The sequence below is a fragment of the Ursus americanus genome, chromosome 27 (assembly GCF_024610735.1).
Source record: "Ursus americanus isolate L20-20 chromosome 27, mUrsAme1.1.p, whole genome shotgun sequence".
NCBI classification, from domain to species: Eukaryota; Metazoa; Chordata; class Mammalia; order Carnivora; family Ursidae; genus Ursus; species Ursus americanus.
The window spans coordinates 31,255,619-31,265,195 of record NC_142153.1 but is presented as its reverse complement, the minus strand read 5'-3'; positions in this window follow the sequence as shown (position 1 = coordinate 31,265,195).

Sequence of the window (9,577 nt, the reverse complement as noted above, 5' to 3'; positions counted from 1 at the left end):
TGTGTGAGGTTCAGATTAGAGTCCTCAATGCTTTCCCAATCTTTATTACATATTGAAAATATTATTTGGTACTCTGTAACTTTACACCAATTTAATGTGCACTCAGGGTATTGATAATTTTTAATATTAAGTCAGACCCAGTTTAATCAGTGTAATAGGTTACAGCTTCCCTTCTTCACTTATGTGATCTTTTGACTTAGCTGGTTGTGAGCTAAGGTCTCCAACCAAGGGTGTGTTCTCTTCAAGTTTCCTTTGTCCTTTTTCTACAAATGTGGAGCCATGGGCTGGATTGTCCAGCCCTTCTTGTTCCTAGCCTCTGGGGGGACATGGGCAGGTCATTCTCTGGTGCTGCTGAGGATTGAGACAATCTCTCGGTGTCTCAGTGTCTGCAGCACCTTCTCAGTGGCGTCCAGTCCAGCACCAGCCTCTCCTGGACATCCAAGGCAGGCCTAGAAAGCCTTCCATGAGATTCCCATTTGGGGCAGTGCCATTTCTCAGGCTCCTGAACTACCCTAAGAAATTCTGCAGAGGGGTTAAGTCACGTAGACACCCTCTCCAAACTTTCCAGGCAGACACTACTGGCTCTTGGATCCTCATGGCCACTAGGAACATTTCAAGAAAGACAGGGAGAGCATGGCGAAGTTCACTGCTGGTCCAAGGTAACAAAAGTGATTCCTGGCCTGATTTAAACTTGTTTTTTTTTTTGGTGGCTCCAGTGGACCAAAATGCCCTGGCTATTGTTTTCACTTTTCCCTGTTCCCACTAGAAAAAGAAGCTAAAATAGACGATGCAGGTGGTCTAATGGACTTGGAAAGACACAGTAAAAGCGAAAGGGAGTGAGTGAATATATTTTGGTATTCAAGTTTTACTACAATACATATGATACAATATCCATTTTTCCTCTTCAAATGTTTTTTCATATGGTACAACTTCAATGAGCTTGTTTTGGTATTTTTTTAATGGAAATAAAAATATGAAATTGGGGGCGCCTGGGTGGCTCAGTTGTTAAGCATCTGCCTTCAGCTCAGGGCATGATCCCAGGGTCCTGGGATTGAGCCCCGCATAGGGCTTCCTGCTCCGCTGGGAGCCTGCTTCTTCCTCTCCCACTCCCCCTGCTGTGTTCCCTCTCTCCTCTCGCTGGCCGTCTCTCTCTCTGTCAAATAAATAAATAAAATCTAAAAAAAAAAAAAGAAATTGATAAGGCTTCTTTTCAAGAAATGATTACCCATGAGGTGCGTAATAAGTGTGAGATACGAAAGACCAACAAGACAAAGTTTTTAGGTTCATAATGTGTAATGAGTCATGGAAACTTTATTCATATCTCATTTACCATCATGCTTTAGAAACGCGTATTTAGGGGCAGCAGGAGCTCACTTTCATAGGGCTCATGGTTTTTGTCAACTAGGTCAAGCGAGGCATGGAAACTATCAAATGTAATGTAGGGATGCCTGAGCGGCTCAGTCGCTTAAGCGTCTGCCTTTGGCTCAGGTCATGATTTCAGGGTCCTGGATCAAGTTCCACATCGGGCTCGCTGCTTGGCAATTGTTTCTCCCTTTGCCTGCCTCTCTCCCTGCTTGTGCTCTCTCTCTCTCTCTTTCTCTCTGTCAAATAAATAAAGAAAATCTTAAAAAGAAAAAAATTTAATGTAAAAAACTACTTGCATGGATTTTGTTGCCTTGAGATATAGTTTCCAAATGACACATTCTATGTCGAGTATACGTTTTGTTTTTATCAAGGACATCTAGAATAGATGGTCTTATGTGTTTCTTGTGTAATCCAACCCATGTCCTAGGAGCAATCTTAGATTACTATTTACATGTGCTTATTGTTCCAAAAGGCTGAAAATAGAAATTAGCAAAATATGATAGAACATGAAAATTCATCTGGAAAACAATCTGTCATTCAGAGGCAGTTCTTATTTCAGTTCAGACACATAAATGTGTCTGTGTCCATGTTTTCCAGGGAAGCCGGACTTAGGATCCATTTTTGCCTTCATCCACAGCCCTGTCTCAGTGCTGTGCCTTGCTGCACTTTCTGCTAGCTACCTGGACTCCGGGATTTGTGCTCTTTGTCTGGGGCTGTTGATGGACCATGAGATCAGTCCCTGGGCATTCTTCTCAGTGTTCCCCAGCCACTAGGGGATGATGTGGGGTGGCCTCACTGGCTCCCAGGTTCTGGGATGTACTTAGAAAATTCTGTGGACTCCTGGGTGGCTCAATCGGTGAAGTGTCTGCCTTTAGCTCGGTTCATAATCCCGGGGTCCTGGGATCAAGTACTGCATTAGGCTCCCTGCTCAGCAAGGAGCGTGTTTCTCCCTCTTCCTCTGCAGATTCCCCTGATTGTGCTCCCTCCCCTGCCCCCCCCCCTTTCTGACAAATAAATAAATAAAGTCTTTAAAAAAAACAAGAAAGAAAGAAGAAAGAAAATTCTGCACAGGCACCAGCAGGTGGGGACTTCTCTCAAGACTTGCGGACTTGTCCCAGTGGTGTTTGGGCCTTGGGGGAGTTAGGAAATTTGAAGTGACTGTGGTGGTCTAAGGAATGCCCTCCCAGTACCTTTACGTAGCCATAAGCCCTTACTGGACCTCCAGGGGCTCAGGCAGGACAAGATCCCCTCCTTAAGCCTCCCCTGTAGAAATGGTAGTTCTGGGCATCTGGAAAGGGACTTGAACATTTCCAGGCACTCATCAGGGGAAATGCCATCGAGTGAGGGAGCGCCTGTATGTTTGTACATGTCATCCTATCCAGCAAATCCCACCCTGATTGGATGGAGAAACATTAATGTTTTATAACAACAGCAGTGATTAATAATTGCAGCAATAGTTGTAATAATGCTGATGAACATCAATAATAATAATGATGATGCTCTTCATGATGATGACAATAATAAAAACCACCAGAAGAATCCTCAGAAGACAGGAGAATAGAATACAGGCCTCCCGGAGTGAATGACAAAGTGCCCAAATCAGGACTTAGGGAATGGTGCGAGTCAGAGTCCCAGTTCTGCACAGACTTGCTTAGTTTTCTTGCACGTCGCAGGTCGTGTTTCTTACAAATTGAAGGTGTGCGGCAGCCCTGCAGAGAACGAGTCTGTTGGCACCATTTTTCCAACAGCATTTACTCACTTTGTGTCTCCGTGTCACATTTGGTAATTGCTGCAATATTTGACATGTGTTCTTTGGAAGTGGAGCCTGCAGGTGGGCCTGCACTGCTGTGCTCTCAGGCTCAAACTCGAACAGATGAGGACTTGCTTCTGGTGGATGAGCAGAGAGTGGTTTCCCGAGATGGAATCCACTCCTGGTGAAGATGCTGTGAAGATTGTTGAAATGAAGACAAAGGATTTAGACCATGCCCCAAACTCAGTTGATAAAGCAGCCCCAGGGTTTGAGAGGACTGACTGATTTTGAAAGAAATTCTACTGCGGGTAAAGTGTTACCAAACAGCATCAGAGAAAATCATGAAAGGAAGAGTCAATTGATGTGGCAAACTTTATTGTCTTATTTTAAAGACTGATTTATTTGTGAAACAAGATGAAACCAGAGAGGGAGACAAACCATAAGAGACTCTTAATCTCAGGAAACAAACTGAGGGTTGCTGGAGGGGATGTGGGTGAGGGGTGGGGTAAGCAGGTGATGGGCATTGGGGAGGGTATGTGTTGCCGTGAGCCCTGGGTGGTGTGTAAGACTGATGGATCACGGACCTGTGCCCCTGAAACAAATGATACATTATATGTTAATTTTAAAAAAAGAATAGAAATACAGTAGTTAAAATACTGTGTTAAGGACTAGGGGAGCCTGGGTGGCTCAGTCGGTTAAGTGTCTGCCTGCCTTCGGCTCAGGTTCCTGGGATAGAGCCCCACATCCCACATCGGGCTCCCTGCTCCCTGCCTGCTTCTCCCTCTCCCTCTGCTGCTCCCTCTGCTTGTGCTCTCTCTCGCTCTCTGTCAAATAAATAAATAAAATCTTTAAAAATAAATAAAAATAAAATACTATATTAAGGACCGCAGTTATAAGTAAGCCGATTGAACAAAATGTATCTTTGAGTTTTATACACTCTAGTTGGGTTGTTTTCTGTAGCAGAAATACAGATTTTTTTTTTTTTAAAGTTACCAGTAGAAAGGAAACTGTGTTCTTTTTTTTTTTTTAATTTGTAATTTCAGTCGCTAGGAGTCCTACATTTATACTACATTTATACTAGAAGCCAAGCTGCTGCCCCAGCAGCCTCCGCAGGGGGAAATTACAGTCTGGGCTGTTCAACTGTCAGGATGTACTTCTTTTGAAATCATTTTATTGCAATGATTCTTATGTGTCCTCTTTTACAGTTAAAATGAGGGGTTTCAAACAGGAGTGAATTATGCAAGTGAATACGTTTTACAGTCTGATCTGTGAGTAAGTTGGCAACACTAAAACACTGAACTGTTGGATACCTGCTGTGTTGCTGAGCAGTGGACCATAGATTCTGTGAATTAATCTCCACCAGCCTTTAAACTTTGCCAAGTCTGCAATGCTAAAAAATAAAGTTACAGATTAAGCACTCAGAAATGTAAAAAAAAAAAAAAAAAGATTGGTTGATTTTAAAGAGAGAGAGTGAGCGAGCTAGCAGGGGGAGGGATCAGGGGAGAAGCAGACCCCCCGCTGAGCACAGATTCCCAGCTCAGGGCTCCATCTCACGACCCTGAGATCATGACCCGAGCCCAAACCCAGCTGGATGCTTCACTGACTGAGCCGCCCACGCGCCCCTGTCATCTTATTTTAAGAAACTGCCATAGCCACCCCACATGCAGCAACCCAGCGGCCATCAGCACCAAGGCAAGACCCTCCACCAGCAGAGAGATTAGGACTCACTGACAGCTCAGAGGATGGTTAGCATTTTTTATTGTAATGAAGTATTTTTTAATGAAAGGCAGTTATATTGGTGTTTTTAGACCGTAATGCTATTGTACACTTCATAAGCTGCAGTATAGTATAAACATGACTAAACATGACTTTTATACACATTGAAAACCAAAAAAATGTATTTGACTTGCTTTACTGCAATATTGGCTTTGTTGAGGTGGTCTGGAACCGAATGGCAGAATCTCTGAGGAATCCCTGGGACCTTGAAACACGGCCCGTGAAAGTGAAGGACAAGGAGCAGAAAGGAGAAGCCAACTACGGAAGCACAGCAAGTGCGCGGTCAAAGGTCCTGGGTGGACGCTGCGTGACAGTGTGGGAGGAGCCCCCCTGCGCCCCACTCCCAGCTGCTTTCTGGAGCGCAGCCAGCTAGCGAATGGGGCAGCAGCCCCCCTGCCAAGGAGCAGGGCTCCTGACCCCATGCCCACGTCCCTGCAGCGCAGCAGCCCTGTCTGCCACGAACGTTAACGCCCGGCAGGATGTCACCCCTCACCACCATGCCACCCAGTCTGCACATCCCAGGCCCAGAGGTCCAGATAGCTTTTGGCAAATGCCCACCCAGAGCCACCGGAGGGCACCGACTTCAGTGACCCAAAGCCAGCAGGGGGACACGGGCTGGTCTTTGTCCATCAACAAAGACTTCACATCTTCCTTCACTACCACTTAACCACCATCATGTATGCCCCCCTCACCTGGCATTGGTTAGTCCTGCCGAAATCTATATATTCTGTCCTTGAGACTTGCTTTCTAGTTAGTAAGTTACTGAGACCCATAAATCAAATAACACCAAATATTATATTGGGACACCAGAAGCCTGAAACTTAGGTCCAACTAATGGTCATCCCCAAAACCGCGTGGAAGCATCCACTAATTCCACGTAAATATGGTGTCTTTCTACAGTTAGAATACATCAGCGTGAAAAACAAAGTTCCCCCTTCTTGGAACTTACATTCAGATCTCCTCTACAGATTTTTTCTGTAAGTGGCCAGATAGTGAATAATTTGTGCTTTGCGGATCTTCGGTCTCTGTGACATATACACATTTTTTCCATAATTGTACAAAAGCAGCCATCAAGCATACACAGACAAATGAGTGTGGTTACATTCCAGAGCACAAGGACATCTGAAAAGGACAGCAGAATTTCATATAGAGGGGCGCCTGGGTAGCGCAGTCGTTAAAGCGTCTGCCTTCGGCTCAGGGCGTGATCCCGGCGTTCCGGGATCGAGTCCCACATCGGGCTCCTCCGCTGGGAGCCTGCTTCTTCCTCTCTCACTCCCTTGCTGTGTTCCCTCTCTCGCTGGCTGTCTCTCTGTCACATAAATAAATAAAATCTTTAAAAAAAAAAAAAAGAATTTCATATAGAATCTTTATACATCAAAAATTCTCCCCTTCTCCCTCTCCACTCCTCCACCCCACCTTTGGGGTGCTTGGGTGGCTCAGTCGGTTAAGTGTCTGTCTTCGGCTCAGGTCGTGATCTCGGGAGTCCTGGGGTCAATCCCTGCATCAGGCTCCCTGCTCAGTGGGGAGCCTGCTTCTCTCTCTGCCTCCTCCCACCCCAACACACACACACACCAGGCTCATGCTATGCTCTCTCTCTCAAATAAATAAATAAAAATCTTAAAATAAAGGGGGGGGGCTTCTTTTGATATTTTTCAAAACTGAAAAATGTAAGACACCTTTTAACTTGCAGGCTTAAAAACATGCAGAAGGCAAGACTCAGCACACGGTCTGCGGTTAGGACTCTGACTTGCGTCATTGTTTCCAGAGCCAACTCTTTCATCCTTAACAACATTATTTCAGATCGTCTCCACCCAGCTTCTACCCCAACCCACTCAACACGTTTTTCAAGTCTTTTATTGATGTGTTCGTTTTGACATCATGTGTCCTACACTCAGAACAGAGCTGAATTCAGAAGGAAAACGTCAGCAGCTTTAGAAACTTGAGCCAAGCAGTATTCTGTGTATCATTTTCATTGGGTTAAGAATTCCCGTGTCCCCTTACAACTAAGACTTCTCTAATTTACATCAGTTGTCCGGCATTTGAGTGACTGTGTTGCTTCCACCCAGGTTTGCTGTACAAGGTGCATTTATTATTAGATTTTTTTTTTTTTTTTTTTGAGAGAGAGAGTATCTGGTGTGCTCCCATGCTTGAGGGCGGGGTGGGGGTGGGGAACAGGGAGAAGGGGAGAATCTTAAGCAGCCTCCTTGCTCAGTGCTCAGCACAGAGCCTACCACCGCCTGCCACAGGGCTTAAACTCATAACCTGAGATCATGACCTCAGCCCAAATCAAGAGTCAGAGGCTTAACCCACTGAGCCACCCAGACGCCCCTCTGGCTTGGTGATTTTTGTATTGGATTCACTGGAGAAATCGTATGACCTGGCTTACTGAAATTGTCAGTTCAGCAAATAGCCAACTCTGTATAAGCATTCTAAGATCTTTCCTGATTATTGAAAGAAATGTATCTTAGGGCAAAGATTTTGCCTCTACTTAGTTTGCACACCACTAATACTCCTACTGATGATAATTTTTTAAAAAAGATTTTATTTATTTATTTGACCGAGAGAGAGGGAACACAAGCAGGGAGAGTGAGAGAGGGAAAGCAGGCTTCCTGCTAAGCAGGGAGCCCCACGCAGGGGGCTGGAATCATGACCTGAGCCAAAGAAGCCGCTTAATGACTGAGCCACCCAGGCGCCCCTGCTGATGATAATTATAAACCTAAGGAGATGGGAGATTCAGTGAAGAGGCTTCTCGAAGTACATGGCAAGTTACTAATGCTGGGCCCATGGGGTATTTTAGATTCAAGCTCCTAGGTTGACACAAAGAAAACTGTCCCATAGGCAAAAATAACCAGCTGGATAGAACAGAAACCCAAATAGGAGGAGGGCACGAGTGTGCTCGGCAGGGCACAGACCGCTAGAGGAGAGGTCTAAAGGATGGGGGTAGAGGCTCCAGCCCTGGACCCAGACTGCCCATCATGTGACAGCCCTCCGATTTCAGAGGCTGGGAGTGCAGCGGGCAAGATAGGCAGGAGCCAGCTCCCCAGATGGCTTGCAGAAGCCACACCTAGAGCATAGGTTAGTCCTGAGCATATCCACCCCTCAGCATCTGGCTGCCCCCCCTTCTTCTTCCCCTTCTTCTTCCTCCCCTCCTCCTCCTCCTCCTCCTCCTCCTCCTCCTCCTCCTCCTTCTTCTTCTTCTTCTTTTAAGATTTTATTTATTTATTTGACAGAGAGCACAAGTAGGGGGAGCAGTAGAGAGAGAGGGAGAAGCAGGCTCCCCACTGCGCAGGGAGCCCAGTGCAGGTCTTCATTCCAGGGCCCTGGGATCATGACCTGAGCCGAAGGCAGATGCTAGCCATCTCAGCCACCCAGGCGCCCTGCCCTTCTTTTTTTTAAAATTTAAATTCGATTTAATGAACACATAGTGTATTAGTAGTTTCAGGGGTAGAATTTAGTGATTCATCAGTTGTATATAACACCCAGTGCTCATTACATCACGTGTGTGTCCTCGTTAATGCCCATCACCCGGTTACTCCATCGCCCTCTCCCCCTCACCTCCAGCAACCCTCAGTTTGTTTCCTAGAGTTCAGAGTCTTTTGGGGTTTCTCTCCCTCTCTGTTTCATCTTATTTTTCCTTCCCTTCTGGCTGCCTTTCTGCCATCTATTCTACTCAGACTCCTGAGGCCCAGACGTCTCTATTTGCATATTGAGCCCCAAGGCCCAGGAGTGTTGGAAGGAGATATCCCGGAGCTCCTGACACAGCAGGGGGTGACAAGGGCTGGCAGTCACCTTTCCTGGATCTCCTGGAGGACTTAGAAAATTAGAAGATGTCTGGGGCCAGCAAGCTGCCTCTTTGTGCCTTCCTGTGCAGCCCCAGCCTTTCCTGGGACAGCAAGAGGACTCGAATTTTCCAGAAGCTCAGATTGGCTGAGGATCCCCTCAATTTTGTGCCTCAGTTTTTGGCAGTGATGGTTCCTGGGCTCTGAGCACAACCAGAAAATTTTAAAGATACTCGGGCAGGCGCTAAAGTTTTCTCCAGCTTTTCCATGAAGCCATTATGTTTTCTGAGGCCCCCAGTTGGTTTAAATACATTTTTGGTGACTCCTTTTGGCTAAGGGTAGTCTCTGGGTATTCCAGTTCAACAGAAGAGGGTGCTGGGCCCTCAAGGGAACAGGTAAAATTTTCTAGAGTCACAGGCAAGCCAAAGGCATCCTTCCTGAGTCTTCACTGCCAGCACCAGGGCTGGCATGCCTCCCAATGGGGCCTTCACTATTTCAGAGTCCTCCTACCAGAGGGGGCCGAGCAGCACAGCAGCAGACCTAGAGGCTAGTGTGTATATAGGTCATTCGAGGAGCCTTCTGCGGCATCGATAAAATACTTGGCTTTTCTCTTGTTTTGTTAAATTGAGATATAATCCACATACCAAATACTCACCCCCTTTTTTAAAAGATTTTATTTATTTAACAGAGAGAGCACATGCGTGTGCACACACAGGCAGGGGAAGCGCGGGCAGAGGGAGAAGCAGGCTCCCCACTGAGCAAAGACCCCCCCCCCCCCCAACATGGGACTCAATCCCAGGACCCTGGGATCATGACCTGAGCCCAAGGCAGACGTTTAACTGACTGAGCCACCCAGGCGCCCCTGTACTCCAATTTTTAAGGAAAGGAAAAAAGATCATCTTTTAAG